The 13,132-nt window shown below is 38.6% G+C and overlaps 1 protein-coding gene across 5 annotated transcripts in view; it reads left to right on the forward strand.

The window, feature by feature from the left end:
• LOC123512834 overlaps window positions 1-13,132 on the forward strand; it is a 39,319-nt gene that overhangs the window by 7,457 nt on the left and 18,730 nt on the right. For 3 of the 5 annotated variants that reach the window (XR_006677201.1, XR_006677200.1, XR_006677202.1), the window contains exon 2: window positions 4,879-5,048. The exons of the other annotated variants lie outside the window; for them this stretch is intronic. The gene's annotated coding sequence lies outside the window, so the exon portion shown is untranslated. The remainder of the gene's footprint in view (window positions 1-4,878; window positions 5,049-13,132) is intronic. 5 annotated transcript variants of the gene reach the window in all.

A 13,132-nucleotide genomic window follows, 5' to 3' on the forward strand; every position in this document is an offset into this window, starting at 1 on the left:
GTCATATTCTTCTCAGGATCAGTTTCTCATTATCCACTTGGTCCATTCCGTTGATCAATTTATAGACTTGTATCAGGTCTCCTCTCTCCCTTCTTTGTTCCAAGGTTGGTAGATCCATAGCCTTTAGTCTCTCCTCATATGTCATCCCTTCAAGTTCTGGGACCATTCTTGTAGCCATTTTTTGTAGCCTCTCCAATTTTCTTATGGGTTTCTTTTTATGAGGGGTCCACACTACTCCTGCATATTCCAATCTGGGTCTTATTATAGTATTTATCAATTTCTTCATCATTTCTTTGTCCATGTAGTAGCATTTCACTACATGGATTTTGTTGTATGATCACTCCAAGATCTTTTTCCTCTTTAGTCTTCATTATTTGTTCCTCTCCCATCAAATAGTTCCATACTGGTCTTCTTTTAGTCTTTCCTAGTTCCATTATGTGGCATTTCTTGGCATTAAACTCCAATTTCCACTTCTTGCTCCACTCATAGATCTTATTTAAATTTTCCTGCGACAGCAGACAGTCCTCTCTGGTTTTGATAACTCTTAGCAACTTTGCATCATCAGTGAATAAATTTACATAACTGTTTATCCCAATGTGAATGGTGTTTACATAAACTTGAAACATAATGGGGGCTAACACTAACCCTTGTGGCACTCCGCTAGTTATTTTACCCCAAGATGAGTATGTATCTCTGATCACAGTTTTCATTTCCCTATCCTTCAAATAATCTCTTGTCCATTTGAGCAAGGTTTCATGCAGTCCTCCTATGTACTCTAGTTTCCAAAGAAGTCTTCTGTGCGGGACTTTATCAAAAAGCCTTTTTAATGTCCAGGTATACTGTGTCTACCCATCCATCTCTGTTTTTAAGTCCTGCAATAACTCGAGTAGAAGCTTAATAAGTTTGATACACATGACCGCCCTGTCCTGAACCCAAATTGTCTGTTGGATATGACTTGCTCCTCTTCTAGAAATTTAACCTATTTTTCTTTGATAATTATTTCACATAATTTCCTTACAACACTTGGAAGTGACACTGGTCTGTAGTTTAGTGATTCAGTTGCCTTTCCTCCTTTAAATATTGGTATTACATTGGCTCTTTTCCACTCTAGTGGAACTTTTTCTTCATTTATTGAACTTTTAATTGTTTCCCAAATTGGATCCAGTAATTGCTCTTTACATTCTTTTAACAGCCAGCCTGATACACCATCTGGCCCCATTGCTTTTCTGACTTCCAACTTATCCAGTAATCTTCCAATATTTTCGTAGTGCACTGCAATCTCCTGTAATCCTTGGCAATCCAATGTCCTATTAGGTTCTGTGAAAACATCTGCAGTGAATACTGTTTTGAAGCTCATTCATTATTTCACACATTTCCTTTTCTGTTTGGTATGTATTCTCTTCTTTAATTATTTTTTTCAATTGTTTCCTTGTTCTTTGTTTTGCCATTTATAAACTTGTAGAAAAGTTTGGGTTCATCTTTGCTTTTATCAACTTCATCTTTCTCAAAATTTTTCTTCTTCTCTCCTTACTCTAATGTATTAATTTCTAGCATCTTTGTACTGCCGTCTGTTATAGTCATTTCCCTGCTTAAGAGTTTCTTCTACGCTTTATTTTTTATCTTTTTTGCTTGTAAGCATCTAGCATTGTACCAAGCATGTATTTTTTTCTGAACTCTGTAAACAGGAACAAACTTTTTTACTCCTTCATTGTATTTATGTAAGAATATATCATATTTCTCTTGTACAGTCTTTCTGCACATAATATTACTCCACTCAATATCAGCAAAATAAATCCTTAATTTTTCAAAATCCGCTCTTGCATAATTTAATTTCTCTCCTTTATAATCCTCTCTGTAACTTATCTCATCTTCCTCCTGCATTTGCATCTCTAATGTCACATGATCACCTTTCCCCATTGGACTAAGGTATTGTATGATTAGAGGGGATTCTGGTTTCTTTATGAAAACTAGGTCAAGCAGCGATGGTTCTTCTTTCCCTGTACCTTGTTGACTCCTTCACCCACTGGTCCATTGTATTAACCATGTATTCACCTAGTTGTAGTTTTACAGGGCTTGGGCTTTATGCTTGTGTGGCTCCGTCTCCATATCAACATTTATCCAATTTCTCTTTAAAACTATGCACACTCGTTGCTGACACCACTTCCTCACTCAAACTGTTCCAAGTCTCAACACATCTTTATGGGAAACTATATTTTTAACATCTCTCAGACATCTTCCCTTCCTCAGTTTCTTACTATGCAATCCTGTGCTTCTAATGTCATATTCTTCTCTCAGGATTAGTTTCTCATTATCCACTTGATCCTATTCCGTTAATCAATTTATAAACTTGTATCAGATCCCTCTCTCTCTTCTCTGTTCCAGGGTTGGTAGATCCATAGCTTTTAGTCTCTCCTCATATGTCATCCCTTTAAATTCTGGAACCAGTCTTGTAGGCATTTTTTGTAGTCTCTCCAATTTCCCTATGTGTTTCTTTTTATGGGGGCTCCACACAACTCCTGCATATTCCAATCTAGGTCTTATTTTAGTACTTATCAATTTCTTCATCATTTTTTTGTCCATATAGTGAAATGCTAATATAATATTTCTTAGCAAATTATATGTCTCTCTGAAAATTTTTATCAAAATGGCTTACCGGTTGATTTTCTTCCATTGTCACTCCCAAATCCTTTTCCATTTTTACTTTTTCTAGTTCTACTCCATCTCCCATCTTATAGATTCCCACTGGTCGTCTTTCACGTTTTCCCATTTCCATGACATGGCTTTTGTCCACATTGAATTCCATCTCCCATTTTTCACTCCATTTCCAGATCTTGTTTAAGTCTTCCTGCAGTATTTCACAATCCTCTTTTTGTTTTATGACTGCACAGTTTCTCATCGTCCAAACAGATTTATGTAGCTGTTCACTCCTCTGGCATGTCGTTTATATATATGAGAAAAGTATTGGTGCCAATACTGACCCTGTGGCACTCCGCTGTCTACTGCTCTCCACTTGGACTTCATATCTTTAACTACCGTACTTATTTCTCTCCCCCTCAAGTAATTTTCCATCCATCTCAATGTGCTTCCTTTTAAGCCACCCTTCTCCTCTAACTTCCACAGTAATCTTTCATGTGGCACTTTATCAAACGCCTTTTTTTTTTAAATCTAAATAAATACAGTCAATCCATCCCTCTCTCTCTTGTACTTTATCAACTATTCTAGAATAAAAACTCAATAAATTTGTTACGACCGACCTTTTCTAAAACCAAATTGGCTATTTGATAATAATTTGTCGTCTTCAAGAAACTCAATCCATTGTTTCTTTATTACTCTTTCACACATCTTGCATATTACACTAGTTAGTGATACTGGTCTGTAATTTAAAGGTTCTTCCTTCCGCTTTTATATATGGGAACCACCTCAGCTCTTTTCCATTCTACTGGTACTGTTCCATTTTCTATTGAGCATTTTATGATGTATATAGGACTTGCTAGTTCTTCCCTACATTCTTTCAGTATTCTGCCTGAGACTTCATCTAGTCCCATTGCCTTCTCTTCAGTTCCTTCATTAACTCTTTTATTTCAAGCTTGGTTACTTTAATCTCTTTCATATAGACTGTCTCTCTATTACCCTGTGGCCTTTCAAATTTGGATTCCTTAGTAAAGACCTCCTGGAATTTTTTATTTAATAGTTCTGCCATACTTTTTGGGTCTTCCACCATCCTGTTCTCTCCTTTTAACCTTTCTATTGTTTCTCTTTGCCTAATTTTTCCATTTATGAATCTAGAACAATTTTGGTTGCTCCTTACATTTTTCGACAATGTCCTTTTCAAAGTTTTTTTCCTCTTCCTTCCTCATCCTAACATATTCATTTCTTGCTGCCTTGAAGTTTTCCTTATTTGCTGGATTTCTATTTCTCCTCCACCTTTTCCATGCTCCATCTCTTTTCTCCTTTGCCCTAGCACACCTTGCATTAAACCAATCTTTCTTTCCTTCTTCTTTAGGTCTATATTTCGGGACATATTCCCTGACTCCTGTTTTGTATATTTCCAAAAATAAGTTATACTTCTCTTGCATCGCCTCTGAGTTTTCCATCTCCTCACAGTTTACGTTTTTTAAATAGTTCTTGAGATATCAGCCTTTCTGTAATTTAATCGGTCTCCTTTGTATGAATCATCTTTATCTTCCTTTCCCTCTTCTATATCCATTTCTAATATTACATGGTCACTCTTTCCCAATGGGTACTTATATCTTATATTATCATTCATTTGTATACCCCTTGTAAAAACTAGGTCCAATCTTGCCGGCTCGTCATTTCCTCTGAATCTTGTGCATTCCTTTACTCTCTCGTCCATCATATTGTCTATCATTAGGTTCAAGAATCTTTCTCCCCAGGCTTCTTCCCCCATACCACTTTCATAATTTTCCCAGTCCACTTCTTTACAGTTGAAATCTCCTACTAATATCACCTTTTTCCTTTCTTTAATGATTCTCGTTAGACTCCTTATTGTGTTATCTATCATGTCTTTATATTCTTGATTGGTCCATGAATTTGTTTTTGGTGGCACATATGTTACAATGATTGTCAACTCTTTTTTTTATTAATATGCATCTTAACATACAATACTTCTGCTTTTCCTTCTCCACATTCCACTTGGTTTATCACTATCTCCTTCCTTAACATTATCATGACTCCTCCTCCTCCTTTACCCACTCTGTCTCTCCTCCATACATTATACCTATTATCCAAGTCTATTTTGATTGCCTCATTTAGACAGAGAGAGAGAGAGAGAGAGAGAGAGAGAGAGAGAGAGAGAGAGAGAGAGAGAGAGAGAGAGAGAGAGAGTGCACCTAACCTAATCCACCCATCCACCCACAGGATCCACATAATGGTTAGGAAGTTTGACAAGAACCACACGGAGGAGGAACATGCCTGAGTCCTTGAGAAGAACCTCTGCTATACCGCCCACCTCTTATTGAGTAGTGCATTGTGGGACTTGTAGAATGCCATTACCTTCCCTGGATACTTCTTCAGTGCCTATGACACAGGTGTGTTAAGGGTTTTGGGGCTGTTTGAGGGTGTTTTAGTATGTGTTTAGGTGTTTTAAGTTTTATTAAGGCTGTTTTGTATGCTCTATGGGTCTGCGTAGGTGTTTTAAGGGTGTTTTAGTATATTTTATGTATGTGTTTAGTTGTTTAAGGGAGAATTTGGGTGTTTGGGGGTTTTACAGGTGTTTTAATGGCATTTAAGAGTGTTTTTATATGTTTTAGAGGTGTTTTTAGGTGTTTGAGGGTGAATACAGGGTGTTGTGCAGGTGGTAAGGGTGTCTGAAGGTGAATTTGGGGTATTTTAAGAGTATTTAAGTAGTTTTGGGGGTTTAAAGGGCTTTTAGGGTGTTTTTGGGGTGTTCTAGGGGTTTTTAGGGGTCTCTGGTAAGGTTTTAAAAAAATTGAAAATAAAGAGGTACGTGAGTATTTTTTTTATCACTGATAGATGACTATTACGAGATGTTAGTTAGTAGTTACACGCGAATTGAACCATAAATAACTGCATGAAAAAAAAAAAAATTTTTAAATAACTTTTCCTATAAACTTTGTCACCGGGGGGCAGATTTTAATTTTTCCGGTATATATTATGAAGTATGTGGTATAAAAAAACTCTCCATCTCATACAATTTTGAGTTTTTTATTTTGATGGCCATTATGAATTTTTTTTATTTTATTTTATTTTATTTATATTTATTTATTTATTTATTTATTTATTTTTTTTTTTTTTTTTATAAAATTTCATTGTGGCACAAAATAAATTTTTCAAAATTCTAGGAGATGGAAATGTAGCAGCTTCATTGAGCTTCAAAATGATACCTCAAAACTGAAAATCCGTTGAGAAATGTGGGAGAAGATACGATTTGAATGATAAAAAAGTGAAAACAGAAAAGGCAAAATACCCTAGAGATGTCATTTTGGTCCTCTATGACCCTGTACATTTATTTGGGTTAGATATTTCGTGCTCATACACCACCATGTGCATCATATATGTATTTTAGGCATGTTTAGAATATTCTGTAAGACTCATATGGCACCTGGCCCTCCTACAATGACTGTAGTTATTAGTCACTCGAAAGCAAGGGTGTCTCCCATCAGTGCATGGTCGGCACAACTTGTACTTTTCCCTTGCACCGTTTGTTTAGACATTGTAAGGCCAAAAGAAGCAGGCTGGCATGAAACAACGGGCGAGATACTCAATACCTCTTCCCATCAGTCACATGGACACTGAAATGGAAGGGGAGAGTAATTTTTTTATTTATTTTTTTTTTTACGTAGGGAAGAGGGCCAGCCAAGGGCAAGAAAAAAACAAGTTAAAAAAGGCCCACTTGAGTGCTGGCTCTCTAAAAAGTGCAAAAAGTGCCAAAACCATCAGCCAGAATTAGGGGAGCAAATGCCTCGATACTTCCCTCTTAAAAGAAGACAAGTTGTAGGAATTCGGAAATACAGATGCAGGAAGGGAGTTCCAGAGTTTACCAGTGAAAGGGATGAATGATTGAGCGTACTGGTTATTTCTTGCATTAGAGAGTTGGACAGAATAGGGATGAGAGGAAAAAGAAAGCCTTGTGCAGTGAGGCCGCAGGAGAAGGGGAGGCATGCAGTTAGCAAGATCAGTAGAACAGTTACCATGAAAATAGCGATAAAAGATAGAAAGGGATGCAACATTTCGGCGGTGAGAAAGAGACTGAAGACAGTTAGTGAGAGGAGGGGAGTTGATGAGACGAAGAGCTTTTGATTCCACCCTATCAAGCAAAGCTGTGTGACTGGAACCCCCCCAAACATGCGAAGAGTACTCCATACAGGGACAGATAAGGGCCTTATACAGAGTAAGCAGTTGGAGGGGCAAGAAAAACTGTCGGAGACGCCTCAGAACACCTAACTTCATAGAAGCTAGTACTGAGTTGCCAGCGACCACCTTTCCTTACCAAAGAAACCACTTTTCATGGGTTTTCCTGTGCTTATTATCATCATTTATGGTACAGCGAGGGGGGTGGGCCAGCCCCGGGCTGCGGTGGGTGTGGCAGGGGTCCTTTAAAGTTTAAATACCTCACATATTTTAGTGTATTTCCCCAAAATACTCCATCACTGTTGCTATATGTTTGGGGATGCTCTGGTGGTGTTTTAGAAATTTTTGATATTTTTCAGATTTTTTGGTACCATGGCCACTGGACGGTCCCCTTAAAGGGATTTTAGGGTGGTTTGGGGTGTTTCAGGGTTGGTAATGGGATTTTATTGTGTTTTAAGGGATTGAAAGGGTGTTTGTTTAAGGGGTGTTTTAGGATTGTTAAGGTGTCTCTTGAGTCAGGAGGGCATTGTGGGACTCAAAGAAACCAAAAATGCCCCAGCTTTCCCTGGATACTTCCTCATCGACTATGACACAGGTGTTTTAAGGGTTTTGGGACTGTTTTTTTAGAGTGTTTTGGAGATTCTAAGGCAATATTAAGATTTTTTTGGGTGTTTCTAGGGTATTTAATGTTTTTTTATAATGTTTTGGGTTACTTAAGGGTGTTTGAGGGTGTGTTTAGAATTTTAAGGGTATTTTATGAATGTTTAAGAGTGAGTTTGATTCATGGTGGATCCTATAAGCAGACAGCTCCAAACTGCAGGGTTACAGATGCTGGATGCTGATACACCCATTGACAAAACTGCACCATTCATTGATGATGTCAAAGAGGCTGTGGCAAAGTTGAGGGCTGGAAAGGCAGCTGGCATCTGTAACATCAGTGCAGAGCTGCTCAAAGTGGGGGGTGAGGCCATGATCTGTGGGTTGCATGCTGTCTTGACTGCTGTATGACATTCAGGTACCATTCCCACTGACTGGAGAAAGGGTTTGGTCATCCTTATCTGGAAGGGGAAAGGGGACTGACTGTCAGGACTGCAACAACTACCGCGATATAACACTGCTTAGCGTACCAGGCAAGGTGATTGCCATCTGCTGTTAATGTGTATCTGCAGTCATCTGCTGAAACACCATAGACCTGAACAGTCTGGGTTCACACCCAGTAAGTCAACAACTGACCTAGTGCTTCGTGTACTGGTGGAATGCTGATGTGAGTTTTGACAAGGGATGCTTGCAGTCTATGTTGATCTCATGAAGGTGTTTGATTCAGTGCATCAAGAGACACTCTGGGATCATCTGCGTCTCCATGGGATTCCTGCAAGGATTATTGGTCTATTAACTTACCTCTACTCTGAGACTGTGAGTGCTGTGAAGTGTGGAGGGTGCATTTCCAGCTTCTTTCCTGTGAATACAGGAGTGAGGCAGGGATGTGTGCTTGCTCCATCACTCTTCAACTTGCATGGGTACTAGGCAGAGTTGCAGACCAAAGTCACTGTGGATCATCTGTCGGCAATACTAAGATTACAGATCTTGTTTTTGCTGATGATGCAGTAATCTTTGCTGAGTCACTGAAGGTTCTGGTAATGGCTCTAGAGGCACTGCACAGGAAGGCAAAGCCCCTGGGACTCCAGATTTCCTGGCCCAAGACCAAGGTTTGGGTGTTTGGCTGCTTACTGAATGAAACAGTACAGTATGTCCATGCGTGTGGCGAGGATGTTGAGACCTTGGATAACTTTACATACCTTGGTAGTGTAGTGTGTAATGACGGTGGGTCAAGCCAGGAAGTTGTAAGGTGGATTGGCTGGGCCTATAGTGTTATGGACTCGCTCAATGCGAGTATTTGGCGTTGTCGGTACTTGTGCAGACAGACGAAGATTCGGATCTTCAAGTCGCTGGTGATTTCTATCTTGCTCTATGTTTGTGAGACATGGATGCTGAACTCTGATCTGAAGAGGTGAATTGATGTCTTTGGTACTAGATGCCTTCGCAGGATCATGGGGTACTGCTGGTATGACTTTGTGTCAAATCAGCGATTGCTCCATGACACTGATTCAAGGCCAATTACCAGCATAGTCTGTCAACGCCAACTGTGACTACAGGCAACGGTACAATGATGCGCGCTTTGTTTACATTCCACAGGTTATCGGCTAGCGTCTTTCCCGCTCCACTCTCCCTCCTTCATAAATTTAAGATCATCAACATTATAAAGTTACTTACATACATACATTAGTGTACATTATAATGACTTAGTTTTAAATTAAACTGCTTAAATGTTTAACTTCATAATTTTTACCTTCATTAAACCTTTTACTGTACTATGATGCACACTTGCTTTGTTTACTCTTAATGGAAGCTCAAGTCAGGGGTTAAACTTGTTATAATTGGTTTGCTTAACGAAAAGTCGCTTAACAAAGGGTTTTTTAGGAACGTAACCCCTTCATTAAGAGGGGGTTGCCTGTATATGGGCATGTGGCATGCTACCCGTAAGCTGATTCTGCATATTGGGTTGTTTCCAAAAGGGATAACCCAGCATGGAGAAGGGCAAGGGGACATCTACAGAACTCATGGCTGCTGCAAGTCAATGCCTCTTCCTGGGATTTAATTGGCATGGGAAGGGACCCTGCATAGAGACTTGCTAGGCTCATGTGACTGCCTGGAGTGGCGCCACAGGGTAGGTGAGGTGATGTGCCCCCTGGCGTATGCCCCCAATGATTGATTGATTGAGTTTGGTTAGTTTTAGCTTTGTTTAAGGTTTTTTGAGGATGTTTTGGGTTGCTTATGTGTGTTTGGAGTATTTTAACCTGACCCCTGTGGCCAACAACATAATGTCATCGGTAAAAAAAATACTCAAAACTGCAGGCGACGCGTTATGTGTCGGCAAATTAGAGTCTCCCTAGAATATTCCCAATGCATTCGCTGACAAGAGTGATCGTTGAAGGTTGCAGTGCTTTGTGTAAGGCTTGCCTCATGACTCACCACCCGTGCCTCCCGCCCCATTCTCATATTCCTCAGACTTGGCTCAGACACATTTGCGGTGATATCACCAAACTTTACAGGTACTTAGCACCCATTGTTCTTTGCTTTTGGACCACAAGGATTCCATTTCCACAATAAAAACAATTAGCTTAAACCCAGCCAGAGTGGTGGTAAGCTGTGCCATTAGTTGAGTGGTTTAAAGTTACCTACTTGTCACCATGATACCCAGGTATTAGGTGGTTACACCAAAGATATGCTTGGGTGGTGATATGGGTACCACTGTAAATCAAATTGCCTGTGCTACTAATGGGTGGAAGCTAAACAGTGCTTCCCACATATATTCTTCAAGTATGGCAACAGGTGCTATTGGCCATAAAAAAAAAAAGTTATTAAAAATATGGCGGCCACATGGGACGAGTTAAAGGGTGTTTATAGAGTGTCTGTGGAATGTGTTTATTTAACGGTTATTTTAGAGATGTTTGGTGTGTTTTTTTTTAGTTTTTTTTAAGTATCACCACACACACTAACACCCTCCTCCATCTCTTTCTCTCTCTGAAGAGCAGTGACCCTGATTTTCAAGATTGACTCACCAAGTCTTCGCCTCTTGCTGGACATCTTCCACCTTCAGTTCATCAGCGGCAACATTACATTGAATGCCTCATGCCCTATACCTAGTTGTATTTGTCCAGTTTTTTTTTTTTTTTTTTCAATTATGCACATGTGCTATAACAACTTCACTTGATGTATTCCACTTTTCCACTGTTCTATGTGAAAAACTATTTTTCAATATCCTTTTCACACTACCTCATCCTAATCTTTTTTACATGTTCTCTTCTAGCTTCTGTCACCAGCACCAGGTCTTCTTTGTCTATCTTTTCAATGCCATTTACTATTTTATACATTGTTATTAGGTCTCCTCGTTCTCTACTATCTTGTAAGGTTGGCAGTCCCATTTTCTTCAACCTTTCCTCATGTTAGATTCTTTAGTTTCGGCACCATCTTTGTAGCAATTTTCTGAATCCATTCTAATCTTCTTATATCTTTTTTAGAGCTCGGTGACCACATCACTGCTGCATATTCCAGCTTAGGATGTATCATGCTCGTGATAATTTTTTCATCATATTTTTGTCCATGAATTGAAATGCCACTCTGTTATTAGTCAACATTTTATATGCTAATCCAAATATCTTACTTGTGTGTTTTCTGGGGGTTCCGATTTTCTGGTAGAAACACTCCCAGATCTTTTTCCTCTTTAGTCTTCATTATTTTTTTCTCTCCATCAGATAGTTCTATACCGATCTTCTCATACTCTTTCCTAGTTCTATTATGTGTCATTTCCTGGCGTTGAACTCTTAATTTCCATTTTTTACTCCACTCATAGATTTTGTTTATATCTTCTTGAAGCAGCAAACAGTCCACTTGGGTTTTGATTACTCTTAGCAATTTTGCATCATCAGCAAATAAATTGATATAACTGTTTACCCTATTTTGTATGTCATTTATGTATACCTGGAACATAATGGGGGCTAACACTGACCCTTGTGACACTCTACTTGTTACTTTACCCCAAGATGAGTATGTATCTCTGATCACAGTTCTCATCTCTGTCTTTCAAGTAATCCCTTATCCAATCTAACAAAGTTCCTCTCAGTCCTCCTATGCCCTATAACTCCCAAAGTAGTCTGCCATGAGGGACTTTATCAAAAGCCTATTTTATGTCCAGGTATATTGTGTCCACCCATCCATCTCTGCTCTTCGGTCCTTCAATTACTCTTGGGTAGAAAGTTAATAAGTTTGACATATGACTATCCTGTCCTGAACCCAAATTGTCTTTTCGATATAACTTGTTCTTCTTCAAGATGTTTAACTTATTTTTCTTTGATAACTATTTCACACAATTTCCCCACAACACGTGTAAGTGACACCGGTGTGTAATTTAATAGCTCAGTTGACTTTCCTCCTTTGAATATTGGGATTATGTTGGCTCTCTTCCATTCTAGTGGTACTTTCCCTTCTTTTAATGAACTTGTAATCATTTCCCAAATTGGATCTAACAGCTGCTCTCTACATTCTTTTAGTGCCCAGCGTGATACATCATCCAGCCCCATTGCTTTTCTGACATCCAAATTATTTAGTAGTCTTCCAATAACTTCTTTGTGGACTATGATTTCCTGCAATCCTTGGCAATGTTATGTCCTATTTGGTTCTGCAAATTCCTCTTAAGTGAACACCATTATGAAGTTCTCATTCATTATTTCACTCATTTCCTTTGCTCTTTGGTATGTCTTCCCTCCTTTAATTATTTTTTCTACTGTTTCCTTATCCTTCATTTTACCATTTATAAATTTGTAGAAAAGCTTGGGTTGATCTTCACTTTTTTGCACCACCTCTTTCTCAAAGTTTCTTTTTCTTCTGTCCTTACTCTAATATATTCATTTCTCGCATCCTTATACTGCTGTCTGGTATCTTTATTTCTGTTTTTTTTTAGCTTCTTTCAAGCTTTATCTTTTTTTTAATATTTTTTAGCTTCTATACATTGTACCAAGCATGTATACTTTTCTTTACTCTATAGATTGGTACATATTTCTTCACCCCTTTGTTATATTTCTGTAGTAATATTTCATATTTCCCCTTTACTGTCCTTCCCTTCATAATGTTCCTCCATTCAATATCAGCAAAAAATTTTCTTAACTTCAAAATCTCTCTTGCATAATTTAATCTCTTTTTTATAGTCTTCTCTGTATCTTATCCAATTCTCTTCCTGCATTTCCAACACTAATGTTTGGCAGCTCCACCTCTCTCTCCAAATTCTGTTCTATATGGTATCCAAATCTTATTTATTATGGAGATGAGGACCTTATGGCCCCCTCTTCCCCCTGTACATACATCTAGGTCAGGCTTCAACACCTGCAAAGTGCTTCCCCTGGGATGTGTTTTCGCATGTCTTGTCGGTATGGCTTCTTGACAGCGTGTATTTACCTATTTGTGTATTACAGGGCCCGAGCTAAGCTCTCTGTGTCCTGTCTCCTTGTCTACTCCTGTCATATCTCTCTTTTATCTGATTGATGCACACCGTGTCAACGACATCACTGCTCAGTTTATTCCACTTATCAATACTACGATGCGGGAAACTGTACTTTCTCACGTCATTTAAACAGATGTCTTTTATTAGTTTTTTTTCCATGTCCTCGGAGATGATTGCTTGTGGTCACCTTTATCAATTCTTTGTCCAATATGTCAATCTTGTTCACCAATTTATACATAGTTATCA

The sequence above is a fragment of the Portunus trituberculatus genome, chromosome 34 (assembly GCF_017591435.1).
Source record: "Portunus trituberculatus isolate SZX2019 chromosome 34, ASM1759143v1, whole genome shotgun sequence".
NCBI classification, from domain to species: Eukaryota; Metazoa; Arthropoda; class Malacostraca; order Decapoda; family Portunidae; genus Portunus; species Portunus trituberculatus.